At 39.6% G+C, this 19,224-nt stretch overlaps 1 long non-coding RNA gene across 1 annotated transcript in view; it reads left to right on the forward strand.

Annotated features, from left to right (window-relative positions):
• LOC117203768 (uncharacterized) overlaps positions 1-19,224 on the forward strand; it is a 399,299-nt gene that overhangs the window by 10,787 nt on the left and 369,288 nt on the right. The window contains exons 3-8 of the long non-coding RNA XR_007477754.1: positions 1,590-1,662; positions 2,877-3,407; positions 6,611-6,721; positions 7,175-7,293; positions 9,733-9,986; positions 15,553-15,711. This is a non-coding gene — a long non-coding RNA (uncharacterized LOC117203768). The remainder of the gene's footprint in view (positions 1-1,589; positions 1,663-2,876; positions 3,408-6,610; positions 6,722-7,174; positions 7,294-9,732; positions 9,987-15,552; positions 15,712-19,224) is intronic.

A 19,224-nucleotide genomic window follows, 5' to 3' on the forward strand; every position in this document is an offset into this window, starting at 1 on the left:
GAGATAAAAGAACAGAAATAAGGACTCCTAGATGCGAATGCTATCAAATTGCATTTCAGGGAACAAGAATGGGATATTTCCATTAGAATTGAAAAGAATCTTAGTATCACAGAAGGAAAACAACTGGAGTGGAAATAATGACTTTTAAAGATGTTCGTTCTGAAGCAGCCTGTCTAGAAAGCCCTGAGAAGTCCTTGATGAAGGGGAGAGATGTTGGTGACAGGGCTGTAGAATGGGTGGAATGTGCAGGGCCATGAAACAGGACCAGGCCAGGAGCAAGGAGACCAAGGTAGACCTGGATGTGCCGTCTCTAGACGAGGAGTCCTGGGACAAACCTTCTGTGGGCCTAGTTTCTTATTGTATTAAATAAACTAATTTATTTACCCCTTAGATTCTTTTCTAAGTCTAATGTACATTTTTATAATCCTTATGTTTTATTCTAGAAATCTCTTGTCTGACTCCCTGCAGTACAGGTGATAACTCTTTGGGAGAAGGTGGGCAGAAAGCAGAAATATTGGTTATCATATTACTTTCATTTATGTTATGACTTGAAAAGTTTTTCATGTTTCTCAAATGTGATTTTATTATATGAAACCCTAAAATACTGAGTCTACGTAGGAGTTTCTAAAAGTAGCACCTGGAAAAAATTGGGTTTGAGCCAAAAAAAATTACTTTAAAAGAAACTTCTCTAAAAACATGTTGATATTGGTATGTATTTGGAACTAACTACGTATGCTACGTGCTAAAACCTTTGTATTCTTTCCTTTTTAAGAAAAATCATTCAGTGATTAGCATTGAGATACATGATAAAGGCTTATGTTTCATTGGTTTAAGCTTTCAAATTGGGAATTTCAAGGATCTGGTGAAGCACAGGTTCATCCCCAGGTTTGGCAGTCTGCAATTTTCAAATACAGTTTGAACTCTCCGTGCAACTATAGATTTCTTTCTAGCTATAGGTTTCTTTCTAGATATTTATAGTAATGCACAGAGTGCAGAGGAGTGGATACCTATACCTGAATATTTGTTTCTCCTCTGTAGGAGGCTGGGAACAAAATGTTTCTGTTAGTAGAAAATGACAACAGTAAATATGAAGGGAGAAGAACCACAAATCAGCAATGATGCATATGGTAAAGCAAACATAGGGCAGCTTTATCCCAACGTAGAAACGCTTTGAAGAGAAATAGAGTTCAAGTGAAATCTGTTAACCCAACACTGTGAGCGGGTTTCAATGGAAGAGGAAAAACCCTGAGGCGAAAGAACTCTCAGGAGGGTCCCATAAAAGGCTGAAGTGGGGCGACCTCTGCCTTGAGTTGGTTTTCAGCAGAACAGCATTATGGGGCAGTGATATTAATATACAGAAATAAGAACAGAGCACTTCATCTTGTTGAGGAGAATCAATCTATATAGGCTTGTAGGACTGTGTCCTGTGGATTATTGGACTAGGAGCTGTGCCAGGTGCACTCAGAAAAATTGGGGTGTTTTGAATAAAGACATTTCAGGTGCGGTAAAGCTCCTATTGGTTTTATTAGTATTCTTAATCATAACTACTGTTTCTCATGTGACTGAGGACTTTTATCTCTACCTTCCAGATAAAGAAACAGAAAAAGAAAGAAGTAAAATGACATTTCCCACATCACTCTGTTGGCATGTTACAGGGCAAAGGTTTGAACTCATATTAATGTGATCCTTTTATTTGATATTTTTACATGTATGTATTTTTATTTCATTTGCATTTTCCAATAATTTTTAAAATCCATGTTGAAAATGTTTAGAACCACAGTTGTAATAAGAAGATCCTAGTGTTTTTGTCTGAGACAGAACCTAATAAAACTGTTTAAAAGCCGGGATTTCTTGTAAAATGGATGGCTAGTGGGAAGCAGCCGCATAGCACAGGGAGATCAGCTCGATGCTTTGTGACCAACCTAGAGGGGTGGGATAGGGAGGGTGGGAGGGAGACTCAAGAGGGAGGGTATATGGGGATGTATGTATATTTATAGCTGATTTACTTTGTTATACAGCAGAAACTAACACAGCATTGTAAAGCAATTATACTCCAATGAAGATATAAAAACCATTTTTTTTAAAGTTGGGATATCTCACTTTGAGGAGTTGGATGTGATGGTGACAGCTGTGGGCATCAATGTATGTATCTCAAAAGGAGTTAAAGCTCAGCAGGACTGATCGATGGACCATTTCTTAGAACTGTTTATTAGGAAACAGTTTGAAACTTATAGAAGACTTGCAGTTTGAAACTTAGAGAAAATTTGCAAGTCTTATAGAAAAAGACTGCCCAATAGCCTTTACCCAGCTACACTTACCGTTTATAATTTGTCCTGTGTGCTCTCTTTCTGTGTAAACATTATTCTTCGTCCCATACTTTTGAAATTGAGTCGCATACATCATGGCCCTTTGCTTTTAAATACTTTATGTGTATCTCCTAAGAAAAAGGCTATTCCCTTAAAAATCCACAGCAGGGTTAGCAGCTTAACTAATTTAACATCAACACGGGACCTCTGTCTTATCTACCATCTCTATTTCAGTTTTGTCAGTTCACCCACTCAGCAATGTCCTTTACAGCCTGTTTTCCCTCCAGTACAGGATACAATTAAGGATCACATATTTCTGATCCTTTACTTATCATGTTTCTCTGGTCTCCTTTAATTTGGAACAGCTCCCAGGAGCAGCAAGACACTTGAAAACTCTCAGAAAGTAATAGGATACCATCCTTCTAGGGGAAAAAGTTGGGTGGCTTAGAGGTCAGAGTGGAGACTGAGACTTGCATGCGAAATTCGCAGACCATCTTCCTGGGTGTGGTAGAGGTTTCCAGGGTAAATCCCAAACACCATTAATCAGGGGTGATAATTTGGTTTTTTAAGGTCTTTCAGGACACCCGAGAAGAAACATTTCTCAACGTTGTTCATCAGCTGCCTTCTGTCTCAGCTGCCTCTGGGATAATCCTCTCCCTGTGTGAGGGCTGACCTGGAGAGCAGTGCTGAGCCTCTGATCAGACGCTATCCCACGGATGCTCAGGGAACAGAATCCCACTGAATGGAGCATAGATGTTTCTGAAGGTCTGAGGATCTGTGCCCTTCTTCAGCCAAGGACTGCTGGTGGGAATGTCAACTGAAGACCTCGAGCAGGAAGCCTTTGTTACTTGAGTTTTTTAGGCAAGAAACAATGAAAAATTACTGTATCCACTTCAAGAAATGAATAACAGAAATGGAAAACTGATCGTAACAAATTGAATGCAGAATACTAAAGCGTAGTATTCGTGAATAATGAATATCTGCATGTTGTCTAGAGAAAGGGGAATGAGAATGAAGTCCCCGACTCTCATTCTTTTTTTGTCTTTTAGCATCAGCAGGGCCAGGAAGAGGATCATTAACAGGAAGGTGGAACACTCACAGGTGCGTTTCTGCCCCTTCAACACTGTGCTTTCCAAGGGTTGACCTTAAACTCTCTGTGGGGACCCAGGTTGACAAGCTCTGAGGATGTCAGTTATTAGACTGACTCCCTTCTCAGAAACGGGGCCATCAAAAGGGAAGTCCAAAAGAGGGAAATTCCCGGGCCAACCATGGGAATAAAAGTATGACAGAGGGCTTCCCTAGTGGCGCAGTGGTTGAGAGTCCGCCTGCCGATGCAGGGGACACAGGTTCGTGCCCCGGTCCGGGAAGATCCCACATTGCCGTGGAGCGGCTAGGCCCGTGAGCCATGGCCGCTGAGCCTGCGCGTCCAGAGCCTATGCTCCGCAATGGGACAGGCGACAACAGTGAGAGGCCCGCATACCGCAAAAAAAAAAAGTATGGGGCCCACCTACTCAGTGGTGGTATGGGCTGCAGTGTACACTAGTCAGGGTTATCCAGAGAAACAGAGCCAGTAGGGTGTGTATAGAGAGATTTATTTAAGGAATTGGCTCACGTGATTATGGAGGCTGGCAAGTCCAAGATCCTCAGGGTGGGCTGGCAGGCTGGAGACCCAGGGAAGAGCAGATGTTGTGGTTCAAGTCTGAAGGCCATCTGGAAAATTCCTTCTTGCTCAGGGGAGGTCAGTCTTTTGTTCTATTCAGGCCTTTAACTGATTGAACAGGGCCACCTGCATTGTGAAAGGCAATACTATGCTTTATGCAAGTGTGCTCATTTAAATGTTAATCTTATCTAAAAGTACCCTCACAAAAACATCAACTCTGTATAGGTTTAAACAAATGCATAGAGTCATGTATCTTATTTTATCAATTTTATACAACAAACAGCTATTTTTTTGGCCCCAGCAAGCTTCACTTTCCATTTAATGTGATATTTATGACAAACTGTCTTCCTTCTTTCTTTTTCTTTTTTTTTTATTAATTAATTAATTTTATTTTTGGCTGCGTTGGGTCTTCATGCTGTGCGCGGGCTTTCTCCAGTTGCGGTGAGCAGGGGCTACTCTTCGTTGCCGTGCACAGGCTTCTTATTTCGGAGCACGGGCTCTAGGCGCACGGGCTTCAGTAGTTGTGGCGCACGGGCTTAGTTGCTCCACAGCATGTGGGAACTTCCGGACCAGGGCTTGAACCCATGTTTCCCGCATTGGCAGGCGGATTCTTAACCACTGCACCACGAGGGAAGCCCCTTCTTTTTTCTTTATTGCTCCAGTTACAACACTAACTTTACCATTTCCACTCTATGTCTTTATTTTAAATAATAAAAATTTTTCCTATTTATATTGCTGAACTAGAAAAATAAGTTAATATTTTCACTGTAAAATCATTAATTTCAATATAATTATCAATTAAACTTACATAGATGTCATAACCTGTGATGTTTTCTTAAGATATTCAAATATATGCATTACAATGTTGCATTGATTCATAGAAAAATTTGAACTGAATTAATTCATTGGCACCGACATGTGCTTTATATGATACTAGAAAAGATGCACTAGCACCTCACACATAGTACAATATATTACAAGATGCAATAGTTAGCACAAAATGGAGGACTAAAATGGTATTAAATTGAAAGATAGTTTACACTGTCCGTTGATGGACATTTAGGTTGTTTCCATGGCTATCATGAATAATGCTACAATAAACATGGGTGTATCTCTTCAAGATCCTGATTTCAAGTCCCTTGGATATATACCTGGAAGTAATTCTATTTTTAATTTTTTGAGGAGCCTGCATACTATTTTCCATAGTGGCTATACCAGTTTCTATTCCCACCAACAGAGTACTACTCTTCTCTTTTCTCCACATCCTTCCCAACGCTTGTTATCTTTTGGGTTTTTTGATAATAGCCATCCTTCTCCAAAGAAGATATGTAGATGGCCAACAGATACATTAAAAGGTGTTCATATCACTAATCATCCAGGATATGCAAATTAAATCCACAGTGAGACAGTCACCACCTCAGCTTTGGGCCAGGGCCACAAACTTTCTGGGAAGTCCTCAGCCAATGTCTGAGCATGGCAGTGGCGGGGGGCTTCTAGGACCTAGCCATTTTGGCAGGACACAGCAGTCTTCTATCTGCAGTTCCTGATGGGCTGGTGGAGAGTTTGCCTACAGCTCCTCTGCCCAATCCTTCCCCCTCCCTGCTTTCCTTTCACAAGGTTCAGATGTGCACTATCACCTAATATCTTTCTTTACCCAGACCTGCTTCTTGCTCCCTTGTCTTTCATGGACATCATCACCCCTTCTCCCCCAATAAAAGTTTTAGCCCCAAATTACCTTTTCATGTCTGCTTCCAAGAGACACAATTCCTTAAATTGTTTTCCTTTTCTTCTGCTCTGTGATTGCTTGAAATTTTTAGTGTCTCCCATCCTTTCTTAGGGATGTTTTTAGATTCTCTGTCAGTAAAATCCCACATATTTCTGCACACAACTTAACTGAAATCTACGTTGCTAAAGTTTATGTTTATCAAGAACTGTAAGGCGATATATTCATGTCCTCATATTCTGAAGTCTTTTTTTCCTTTTTTGCTAATAATGACAAATTTTCAATGTTACCAAATCAAATAATTCTGGAGCTGCAGCCACCTTGCCCAACACTGCTCTTTTATAGATGATATGATGTAGCTGAGGGCCAGAGTATTTAAGTGATTCATCTCAAATTGCAAGAATTACAGGATGAATTTCCTTCAGAAGTTAATTGTCTCAAGAGAATTTCTTCACTTTCATGACATTTCTTATCAGAAAGTGTCAGATCCTAGCCCTAAACTGCTCATGTACTAATCTTACTAAATTACTTCCTAATGTCTTTAAGATTATTTTACTCATCTGAGGTTTGATAGATTAGCTCTGTGTATGTGATGAGTGCATTCTCCTTGGGGGTATATATTCCATATATGCTGGGGAAAGCTATTTGCCCGGGGCTAGATTAGCAAGGAACAAGGTGATCATGGAAAGCCCATTAATTAATATATATTTAATTTAATTAGTTCGGGCCAGGAAGTTAATATAGAGTACAGTATTAAAAGATATAAAAGTGCTAATTAATAATGAAAAATGAATTTAGATAATCTGTGGGATGTTTTTAAAAGTATCCTTTTTTTTTCTCTTGTTCTTTCCATGGCTCCCCACCTTCCTTCTTCTTCATCCAAATGGCTACCACTGTGATTGTCCATTATTCGATCAACAGTTAACCCCCAGGAACAGAATCTAGGATTTCCCAGGAAGGCATTATTAGCCTTCTTTCCTGCAGACATTGTGGTGCATCTTGGGAAGAGAAACTCAAATTAGCTACCAAAAGGTTAGATAGAACTGGGGGTGCCTACTCAGACTTGGGTAGGAGGCAAGGAGGGTGGCAGTTTACAACAATTATACTTTACAGTTCTGAAAGGATTAAACACATACACACCCAGTTAATTTGACCCCAGGAGGCATGCAAGCAATTTTCTTCCCCTAAGTAATTCTGTCAAATGTATCCATGTTTTCATTAACTGCTGAAATAATTTTTTCTATTCATTGTAGGGTTATACTGTACTTGTTTTGTGTTAATAAGTATTTATCCTCTTACCTTATACTATTACAATCATTAACTGCAGTGTGTAAATGTACTAGTTATTACTGTCTAATTTTTGTTGAAAAAAGCACAACAAAGGAGTGAAGGTGAAAAAAACATTACATAAAAAGCATGCAGCCAGAGTTTCCTGCCAAGTAGCAGGGCACTGAATTCATGACATTTAGTTTCTGTGCCCAACAGCTATGTCCTATGGTTTTATTGAAAGAGAATACTGATCAGCCCAGGGAAAATAATATTCTTGAGAATTGCACATCTTGGAACTGAAGAAAATGAGAAATTGGAGGGAAACTATCCATGAGGTACCGCCTCTCCTCCCTCCCTCCCTCCCTCCCTCCCTTCTTTCCTTCCTTCCTTCCTTCCTTCCTCTCCTTCCCATCCTCTCCTTCTTCTTCCTCTTTTTCTTGTTCTTTTTTTTTTTTTTTTTTTTTGCGGTATGCGGGCCTCTCACTGTTGTGGCCTCTCCCGTTGCGGAGCACAGGCTCCGGACGCGCAGGCTCAGCGGCCATGGCTCATGGGCCCAGCCGCTCTGCGGCATGTGGGATCTTCCCGGACCGGGGCACGAACCTGTGTCCCCTGCATCGGCAGGTGGACTCTCAACCACTGCGCCACTGGGGAAGCCCTCTTGTTCTTTTTTTTAATGGAAACAATTTAACTGTGGACCAGGAAGGCATCAGAAGTAAGATACAGATAAGATAGGGTAGCTTCCAGTCAACAGTATCCATTTGGAAAGTTGGTTACCACACAGAAAAAAAAATGCACAACGTTAAGAACTAACCATAAGGAAAAGTGAAATTAAATGCTAGTAAATGATACAAAAAGAATAAGCATTAAGGGGGAACAAATGCATGTATACATGGCTCAGTTACTAAAAAAAAGTCTCATAGCTGTCAAAGCACTTCAGGGATGTTGTGGATAAGCAATGTCTTGAATATGACTCTTTTTTGTACACAATATTTTAAATGAAACAAAATCTGGGGAGAATGTAGCAAGTGCAGCCTCTTCACTATGCAGTATGTTAGTGCGTCAGATTGGTTGTGCTGCTGAACAGCTTGAGGGAATGGCAGTATTTTAATAATACTATATGGTAACCTGGCCTTTATAAATCATCTCTGTTTACCTGCAAGATGGTATTAGCCTAAGTACAGAAATGTCATTCCTATAGCTGTATATCACTTGATTTTTATTTGAATTAGCAAGGTAGCATTTAAGTCTTTTTTTGAGGAGAGGAATGTTGATTACTGAACATAAAAATAGTATTTGTCAGGGTTGAATGTAGGTTCCAGGGTTGAATGTAGGTTCCAGTAATTATCATTTGTTGTTTTTTGACCATGAGAAGGTTACCTCAATTTCTTACTAGTTGCAACCTAAAGGCAAAAATAATGGAGCATCCTGGAAGTACATCTGCAGTCCTGTTTCTTTGTCTTGGATTACTCTAAAATCCGTTTCACACACATTATTTAAAGAAAGGCCATTGGCACAGATGGAGAATCTGAAGCGCAGAAAGGTTGTCTGTGATTAGCTATAAGCTGCACTTATTTATGCTACTTGCACAGGGTATATTCGAAAATTTACATGTTTTTATTCCATGTTAGTGTTTTTCTTTTTTGCATCAAATAATTTCTCTGTATAAACAATCTGTGTTGATCGATTTTAAAAATGCCTTAATCCGAATGGCTCAGGGAAGGCGTCAGGCGACAGTGCTGGCTGCCACACACCACCTCTCAACAGCATCCTGTCCAGGAGCACTGCTGTTGGTCTTGTCCACTACAATGAATTATGCATAACTGGAAGGCTAGTTGTTGGCATGGAAAAAGTGTGACATGTTAGATTAAAATTAAATATTGAGTAGGTTTCCTCCTAGAGGCATGAATCAAAGAAAAATGCTTCTTTTTCATCAGTGAATGTGGAGGCTTCCCGTTAACGAGTCTTTGCACAAAGGAATCTGACTGTCACAACATGGCGCAGAACACTGAGTACATCACGCCCGGCTCTGTCCTCCATTGCTGGTTGGTGTCACAAGGAAGTCCCAACAGTTCTCGGAAATGACTTGGTGATGAGAATCTTTCTGTAGACTCTGCTGCTTTTTCCATGCACCCTTTATGGCCTTTGGTTGAGTGGGGCCTGAACTTAACCCACAGACCCATTAGGGGCAGTCATAAAGCAAATTACAACAATAACTATGTCAACCATGAAACGGACAAAAACACCCCCAAATGATGCCCCTTTCCCTTCCTCACTCAGGAAGGCTCAGTGAGCAAGCCCTGGGAACAAGAACCTACTGAGAGAAGGTGAAGGACTAACTAGGAGCCACTCTGACAGGCCTGGGAAGGGAAGGAAGGAGATACAATAGCCACTGAGCAAACCAACCAACCTTCTCCAAAAATATCAACTCCAAATTTAACTTGCATTTGTTGGTCAATTTCCTTGTCGGTTCCTTCTTCCCTTTTTTATAATAACACATTGGAAGAGAATGAAAATATGGTCTCTACTTTTCAAAGCAAAGTAAACCAAGCACCAAAAAAGATGTTATTTAGGATATGTCTATTACAAACTTGGCTCTCCCAAACCGATCCAGTCTTTTCAAGATCCTGGATTAAAATCTCTTCGGTCCTTCTCCCGATATGGTAGCTGACACTAACACTCGAGACTTGGCTAGGGATATCAAAGGTCATTTCTTTTGCAGGGATGGGCATGTATCTGGGTGTTTATTTCTCTGCTAACTAGAGGTTCCTTTGCAGATATTGGACTGCTGTCTCTGACGATGTTCCAGTGCCCCCTGAGGGCTTCTGCGTGTAATAAAAGCAAACGAAAAAGCGGCTTTGTATGAAATAATTCACTATGCAGGAACAAAGCTGAATATGGGACTCAAAGGATCTCTGAAGTAAAGATTAACCGCCAGTCATCAGGAAACCTAAAGTCATTTGAAATAAGAGGTGCCACAAGCCAGAAGACAGAAGCCATAAACACATACAATATTAATAAAGCAATTACAGTAAGTGCTATAACGCTCTGCTTTTCAAATCTCTTGCCACTTCAAGAAACATCTGTCCCCGCCACTAGAAATTACTGTTAAAAAAACCAAACCAAACCAAACAAGCTGTGCTTTGTGTTTCAGCTTTTCATTCAGTATCCTGATCAGCCAGTCCACTGCCAAAGCTTCAATACCAATTTAATAGCCTATTCCCTGAGTTGGTTTTCCAACCAATGTAGCCAGTTGTACTTACAGTAAGCAGAGGAGCAATTAGCTGATGCACTGCATTGTGCAAACTGCCTGGATCCAATCACGCATAATGTCTCGGGAAATTCAAGTGACCAGATGAATCCTTATTTAGTAGAAACTGGCTTGAGCCTTAGCTTCCCCAGATCCTGAAAGTTGTTGGTTCCTTATATATTTTTAAAATAAATTTTCATGTTTAGTGACAGTGCACATGTTTGTTACTTTGTTGCTGGTCAGTACACTTCAGACATGCCTGCTAGAGGGAGGAGACATGGTGATGAATGCACACCTTTTCAAAAAACCAGATTGGCCTGAGTTCTATTTCCTGTTTGAATGGGAATGACACAGATTCTCTGAAAGTTTCCTTTCCCACATTTTAAAATAGGAAATTTAATTCCTCCCCATCTCACAGGGGATCAGATGGAAACTTTTCCTGAAAATGCTGTGTATACTGTAGAGAGCCCTAACAGGGTAAGGATTGCCCCATACATGAGTTGTGGTACACTTTATCCTGGAATAGCAACCTATCTTAGAAAATAATTGAGAAGAAAGGCAGCCATGTCCCTAAGTAATCACTGACCCTTCCATTGAAAAGAGACACAACAACAAAGCTGAGGGATTCAGGAAACAGGGAATGAAGTTTGCTTCAATGATGAAGAAAGAGATAAAGGTAGTAGTGGTTTCTTAAATGGAAGGTTATGACAGAAGATAAATTTCAGACGTCCACTACTTGGGGTTGTAGATCTGAATGAGCAATTGGGTTAAACGTTCACCCCAGTATTTAAATTAGAAACCCTTAAAGTCTACCTAGGTTTCTTTTCCACACTTATCACAAAGTCCTGATTTCATTGATCACCAGCTCTCTCTTCTTGCTATCTGTGTCATAAAATAGGCTTCCTCTTTTTATTCTCCTTCCCACGGACTTTGTTCAAAGCCATCTCCATTCTTGCCAAGACTTCAGCGGCCTGCTGAATGATCTGTCTGCTTGTGGCCTCCTGCGCCTTTCATCTGTTCTCCAGATTGGTAACAGAATGTTTTCCTAAAATTCAGACCTGAGCTGTCATTTCCCACTTAAGCCTTCTCCATGCCCGCTCTCACCTACTGAACAGAGCTTGAGCTCTTTAGGCGGCCTGCTGATCCTTTGTGATAGAGCCCTTTGCCTGACTTTTTGTTCCATGTGTCCTAACTCCATACACGGTCCTTCCATACTACTTTCAGTTCCTAGAATACGACATCCTTTGGAGCCTGGCAATGCGTTCCTCCTTCATTGTGCATTCTTCACTCTGCACACTTGTCCACAAAACCAATCACTTCTTATCCTTTTCTGTCTAGCTTATTAGATAACCTGGTTTGGGTTTGCTGGTCACTTCTCTCTGTACACACCAGCTTTTAGAGTACTGTTCTCAATATGTATGAGTTACAGCATCATAACATAGTGGAAAGAAGGGAGCTTTGGAATCAATTTTTTTTTTTTTTTTTTTTTTTTTGCGGTATGCAGGCCTTTCACTGTTGTGGCCTCTCCCGTTGCGGAGCACAGGCTCTGGACGCACAGGCTCAGCGGCCATGGCTCACGGGCCCAGCTGCTCCGCAGCATGTGGGATCTTCCTGGACCGGGGCACGAACCTGTGTCCCCTGCATCGGCAGGCGGACTCTCAACCACTGTGCCACCAGGGAAGCCCTCAAATTTGGTTTTAAGTCCTAGCTTACAACTTACTATGGCAAATTATTTATACTCTTGGAACCCTAGTTCTCCCATTTGTCAAATAGGAATAAGAATGTCCAAGTTTTGTGAGGATTAGCAATAGTATATATGAAATACCTGATGCTATACTTATAGTAAGGGCTCTATATATGATTGCCACAGTAGATTATATTGTAATTGCTTTGTTAGTTGTCTTCCTCATCTCCTTTAAACTATGACTTTGAAAAAAGGGGTTATATCATCTTATTTTTTCTTGTTCATCATTCTGGCCTCAGTACCTAGCAAAGAGCCTGGCACATAGCAATTGTGTAATAAATATTTGCTCAAAGAATCAACAAAAAATAAAAGGTACATGAATGGTGAAATCTCTTTGAGAATTCGTACTACAGCAGGATTAGAAGTAATGACTTTGATAGTGTCTGTAAATCTGAAGCATATTTAAAACAGCATTTGATTTTCTGGTTCTTGAATTTTACTATGCTGACAAATGAACATGTTTGGAAGCTGTTTCTTCTGAAACGACAGACTGCTATCAACATGAAATGAAGGCCTGTATATAGTATAATCCCATGTTGTTTTACCATCTTAATCAGGTGTTTTGAAAATGGAATCTGGTACCTAAATGGCTCTGAATTTTGACTCTCAGGTGGAACATTGCATGTGAAGCAGGGAGTGGAAAGAGATAGGAGATGACCGGTCAATTAGAGGCCAGATGGAGGAGTACCTTGCAGTTCACAGTTATAACTTGGACATCCCCCTTTCAGGGATTTATTGAAGGATTTAAACAGGGATGTGACAGAACCAGATGTCTGCTTTAGGATTTTATATGGAGGGTGTGTACAGGATGATTCCCAAGGGAGCAAATCTAAAGAACATCCGGAGGTTGTTGAAGAACAAGGGAGATGATGAAGAGCTGAAATAAACAGTGGTCAGGACCAGCTTCAGGGTCATGTGACCTGTGCAATCACACAAGAAAGGTCCCCGACTTAGAAAGGTCCTGTGCTTGTTTTCATGCTCTGTTGTCATTGTCTTGAAACTTTTAATAATTTTTGGAAAAGGGACCCTGCATTCATTTTGCACTTGGCCCTGCAAATTACTTAGCTGGTCCTGGCAGAGGTAGTAGGAGAGAAATCATGATAGATGGTCCAACACATAGGAGGATAAGTGTTCTGCTCCTCTTTGCTTTTCTGTGTATGTGATTTCCGTAGTGCCCTCAGGTAGTGCCCTGCCTGACCCGAGTGAGGTGTGGGTGTTGGGATGAGTGGAATAGAGAAGATTTAAGCATTTGATTATAGTAATATAAAAGAGTAAATACTAAGTCTCTCTCCTTCAGTGGGGAAGTTTTGATGTCTCGTCCAGGCAGTGCATAGTCAGGATTGATTAAGGGTAGAAACAATTATCTATGTTCTTCTGTCTTTTCCTGATTAAAAAATAAAATTTTATTCTGTGTCCCAAAGAGGGGGTAAAATCATGCCAAGATATTGGAAGCCTAAGGCCAGTTCCTTCTAGCCTGATGGATTGTGACAGCAGGATATCAGAGAGAGAGCCCTGAAGGGGACGGCGTCCTCTGGCATTCAGGTTCCCATGCTGGGTACAAGTTCACATGCCCCGAGAATGACACAGAAGTAGTGATGACCGTGAGAGCCTGGTTTCTGCATCTCGGCAGCTGTCATTTTTTCCGGAAGACTCGTGCTTACTCTCTCCCCATGCCCCATTCCAAACAAAACTCCCAAGCTTTGCTGCAGAATTTGACTTTGGAGCAGAAGTGCTGATACGGATTGAGGTTGAATTTCTTTACAGCCTATTGGGATAGGTGCTTAGAGTCAAATTTAAGTTAATTAAAGAAAACAAGGTGTACTATTTCTGTTACCTAAATAGGAGGTTGCAAATTCATACCTGCTGCATAGACATAAACCACTGTCTGGTACTAAGAAGACAGAAATATTAAGACATAATCTTAATTGCAAGAAACCAGTTCCCTCATCGGAGTACTTTTAAGTATCTGAAATTGCAGCATTATATTCCTTCTTCATGTGTACGTTTAATAGACTTTCACGTTATTAGGAGTTATACAACCACAATATATGTGAACAGTTACGTATTGTTAAAACTGGTACATTTTGCATTACCTAACTGCCATAGTATGGGGTTTAGCATTATAATGCTCCTTCATACCTTTCCTACAATTTCTTTATGATAACTTTCCCTTTCATCTTTGTGTAATTAGGAAGTATTTATTTTTATGAGATCCTAAAGGAAAATAGTAACTACCAGCATGGGAAATAGATTTATTCCCACTTTCCTGCTTGGTATCCATTTGTGAGGACATTCTAGGCTTGTGCAATTCTTAGTGCTTGTAAAAATTAAGAACATCATCTCTTACTGAAGAAGGTATGGGCCCATCACTTTTTGGTATTATTTTGTGTTTTTTCAAAACCGTATATAAGGGGCTTCCCTGGTGGCACAGTGGTTGAGAGTCTGCCTGCCGATGCAGGGGACACGGGTTCGTGCCCTGGTCCGGGAAGATCCCACATGCCGCGGAGCAGCTGGGCCCGTGAGCCATGGCCGCTGGGCCTGCGCGTCTGGAGCCTGTGCTCCGCAGCTGGAGACGCCACAACAGTGAGAGGCCCGTGTACCGCAAAAAAAAAAAAAAAAAAAAAAAGCCGTATATAAGATTCTGGAAGTGATGCCTCTCTATCTTGATGGTGGTCCCTGCTGCCCAAGTGTTTCAAATGTAGTCCACTGCATTTCTTACAGACAGCAGTAACATAAGTAGGACTAGTATAAGATTGGCCTGTGAGCAGCTGCTTTTCTGATAGCTAGCCTACCACTTTTGAAGCCTGCATTAGAACCATATAGCAGTTATTATTGTCTTCTCGTTATTTATAATTGCCCCATTGACCTGTAAGCACTAATATTAACAGATATCTCTCGTTTTTGATTTTTACTTCATTTTCCTGATTTTTGAAATAAAATATCTTCACTCTGGAAAACTTAGGAAATACTTAACGAAGAATTAAAATTGTTTCTCATAAGCTAACTTTTACGTTTTGGCCTGGATTATTTTATTTTTCCTATAAACTCATAAGTACTTCCCATGAGACTGTGGTCTGTGCCAGGGATCATTCTAAGTGCTTTACCTTCAGTTAATTTTCACGATGCTATGAATTTTGTAATTTTCAGCATTTTTTGATGAGGAAACAAAGGCCCAGAGTAGTTAACTTTCCCAATGTCACAGAGGAAATAAAGGCAGAGGTAGGATTGGAACCCAGGGCTGATTCACTCTGAACCAGGAAACAGTAGTGCCTTAGTTTGGGCTTAAATGGAACATATGTTTTGTTGTCTTTATTTTCCCGTTAATATTATAATGATATAAATAATTCTGTTTTCATTAAACATTTTCATAAATATCTTTAATAACTGAAGTGTTCATTATATGGATGTTTTATAATTCGTTCAATCAGTTTATTTATAAATGCTCTCCATGCCATTCCCCAAACAGATCTAATTTTGCAAGCTTTGTCGTATTGAATTGATTTAAGTTTAGTAAACTTAGTTATGTATTTCTCTCATTGGGGGAGGTTATTACCTACTCTGGTTAAATTTTAATGTAGATTTTCCAATGCATTTTAATTTTAGGAAATATTATACTGAGGGGAAGCTATATCTCATGATGGAAGAAATACAGGAATCACCCCGTTGAAATCGGTGAGGGAGATGAAGCTGCAGTTCTGTGCTCCCAGACCCGCCCAGCAGATGGCACCTTCCCCGTGGAGACCTAAGTTTTCACACTATCTGGTGAGAGCTGCAGTTTTCTTTGAATCATTGTAATTCTGTAGACAAAAAATGTCTTAATTTTGCAGCTCTTGTCACTTCGCATTTGGAAAGATAAAGAACAGTGTGGTAAAATCCAGATATTTCGTGCACTGAAAATTGAGGTGAGGTTGGGGTAAAGTACATAGGAATGTCTGGGAAGGGACGGCAGTCGGATTCCTTTCTTCAAAATGCATCACTGCTGGTGCTGGGAAAACTGGACAGCTACATGTAAATGAATGAAATTAGAACGCTCCTGAACACCATACACAAAAGTAAACTCAAAATGGATTAAAGACCTAAATGTAAGGCCGGACACTATAAAACTCTTGGAGGGAAACCTAGGCAGAACACTCTTCGACATAAATCTCAGCAAGATCTTTCTTGATCCACCTCCTAGAGTAATGAAAATAAAAACAAAAATAAACAAATGGGACCTAATGAAACTTAAAAGCTTTTGCACAGTAAAGGAAACCATTAACAAAATGAAAAGACAACCCTCAGAATGGGAGAAAATATTTGCAAATACTGTGCATCAACTATACCTCAATTCAAAAATATATTTTAAAAAATAATAACATTCTGAGAAGGGAAAAAAGAATCCATCACTGCTTTCTTCAAAATGCACCAGGGAACAAGATTTTTAAAAGAAATGTGGGGCGATCGTAATTAAGACTTTGTTTTTGAGTTTTTACTTTTTGAACATTGAAATATTTCGTGTGGGAGGGAACACAAACAAGACTGAGAATAACCTGAGGCTGAAAACATTTGCAAAGTAGAATATGCCAGGTGCTTTCTTCTGTGTGGTAGATTTCTCAAATGTTCTCTACCTTTGTACTGTGAATATGTAATTAAAGTGGATAATGGAAAAGGAGATGTGAGGAGAAATAAATTTGCTTTTTAATTTTCAGTAATTTGAATATACTGAATTAAAATAACTAGGCAACATACTTTTCTGTCACATCTAGTCTGGAGATGTGTTTAGAAGCTAACAGTTAAATAAAATGGAAATTAATGAGTTTTTTAAAAATTAAAGCTTCCAAAACATTTTGGGAATTATGGTGTTTACTTGTCATAAATGTGTACATTTTTTTCTAATGTCAGAAAAATTCTTTCCCAGACTTGAATTATTGAAAAGTTTTTATTTTATTTTATTTTCAAGGAAGAGTAGCTTAAAATGGATTGGATAATTTCCAGGATTTTTAAAATAAATTCTGATCTGGGTTAAGACTGTTATACATATTTTCCAAAGATGAGGCAAGTTCGGGAAAATCAAAAAAAGTTTAGAAAATGAGGTTTTCTTAGCAAGAAATGGATTTTACAAATTAACTATTAAAAAGCCCAGTTACTGTATATTTGATTCAACCCAATAAAATCCAAACAGCTTTTTTTTTTGGTGGAAATTGAAGCGCTAACCCTGAAATTTATATGAAAAAGAAATGTACCTAGAATAGCCAAAATTATCCTGAAAAAGAACAAAGTTGGAAGACTCACACAACCTGATTTCAAGACTTACTGTAAAACTACAGCAATTATAACATTGTAGCAAGAATAGGCAAAGAGATCATTGGAACAGACCATGTACCATCAATTTTCGACATAAAATGTGTAGTCAGGTAATTTTCAAGTAGAGCTTTGTAACAGAGTAACGAGAATCTTCTCCATAGTGGAATCAGACTAAGTAGATAAATGTGGGGAAAATGAACATTTACTCCTACTCTATACAGAAATCAGTTCAAGGTGAATCATAGAACTAAACAAAAAAGCTAAAACCACAAAGCTTCTGGAAGCATATATAACACCTTTAGAACCCTGTGTTCGGGGAGTTTCTTAGAGTGGGCACTAAATATAAAATTAAAAGTTAAAAATTGGACATTATCAGAATTAAACTTCCATTCATCGAAAGCTACTATAGAAAATGAAAAGTAAAGCCACAGACAGAAAATATTTGCAAAACATTTATCGGACCAGTGATTTATATTTGGGTTATGTAAATAATTCCTACAAATCAAAAAAGGACGACTTAACTTTCAAGTGGGAAAATATCTTAGAGAACTTTACCAAGGAAGATCCCTAACTGACCAATAAGTATGTGAAACGATGCTCAAGATCAAGAGTCATCAAGGAACCGCAAAATAAAGCCAAAATGAGATAATGCTACACACACACTAGAATGGCCAAAACTTTCAACACTGACAATACCCAGGATTGGCCAGGATGCAGAGCAACTGGAATTCCCACACGTATTGGTGGGAGGTGTAAAACTATTCAACTAACCACTCTCCTGGGTTGAATAGTGTCTCCCCAAATTAATGTCCACCTGGAACCTCAGAATGTGACCTTATTTGGAAACAGGGTTTTTGCAGGTGTATTCAAGCTAAAATGAGGTCATAGTGGATTAGGATGGATCCTAAATCTGATGACTGGTGTTTTTATAAGAAGAAGGAAATGGAAGCACAGGGAGATAGGAGGCGTACAGGAAAGAAGGCCATGTGAAGACTAGGTAGACATTGGAGTTATGCTGACACAAGGCAAGGAATGGCAAAAATTGCCAGCAACCGCCATAAGCTGGAAGAGGCAAGTGTAAGGATTCTTCCCTGGAGCCTTCAGAGGGAGTTTGTCCATGACAGGAACTTGATATCCAACTACCTGATTTCAGAAGTTCTGGATTCCTGAACCCTGTGACAATGCCTTTCTTTTGTTTTCATCTACCCAGTTTGTGGTACTTTGTTATGGTAATCCTAGGAAACTAATACAACCATGTTAGAAACGTAGGCAGTTTCTTATAACCTTAAACATATATACCTACCTTAAAACTCAGCGATTCCACTCCTTGGTATTTACCCCAAAGAAATGAAAGCATATGTCTGTAAAACTCTTTGTATAAGAGTATTCATAGTGGCTTTGGTTGTAATAGCCGAAACCGGAAACAAATCAAATGTGCAAGAAGGGAATGAATAAAAAATTGTTTTATATTCATATAATCAAACACTATTCAGCAATAAAGAGGAATAAACTCCATAGCATGAATGAACATCAAAAAACCAAACATAACAAGAGAAGACAGTAAAAGAAGCTAGAAACAAAGAGTATTTATACTCTGTGAGTCCATTGATATGAAGGTCAAGGGCAAGCAAAAGTATTCACAGGCAATTAAAATTAGACCAGTGAGGGGAGGGGAGGGGAGGGATCGACCTGAGAGGGCCTGAAGGGACTATCTCAGACACTGGAAAAGTTCTGTATCTCGACTGTGGAGGTGTGGTGGTGGTGTTTAAGTTAATGTGTATACATTTGTCAAAACCCATTGGGTTATAGACATAAGTGGATGCATTTTATTAAATGTAAATTATATTTCAACAAAATTGTTATAAAGAAACATAAATCTTGGAGCATTTCACCATATACAATATTTACCTCAATTTAAAAAGAAGAGGGCCATGGCCGTGAGCTATGGCCGCTGAGCCTGCGCATCCGGAGCCTGTGCTCCGCAACGGGAGA

This window comes from Orcinus orca, chromosome 6 (assembly GCF_937001465.1).
Source record: "Orcinus orca chromosome 6, mOrcOrc1.1, whole genome shotgun sequence".
Lineage (NCBI taxonomy): Eukaryota > Metazoa > Chordata > Mammalia > Artiodactyla > Delphinidae > Orcinus > Orcinus orca.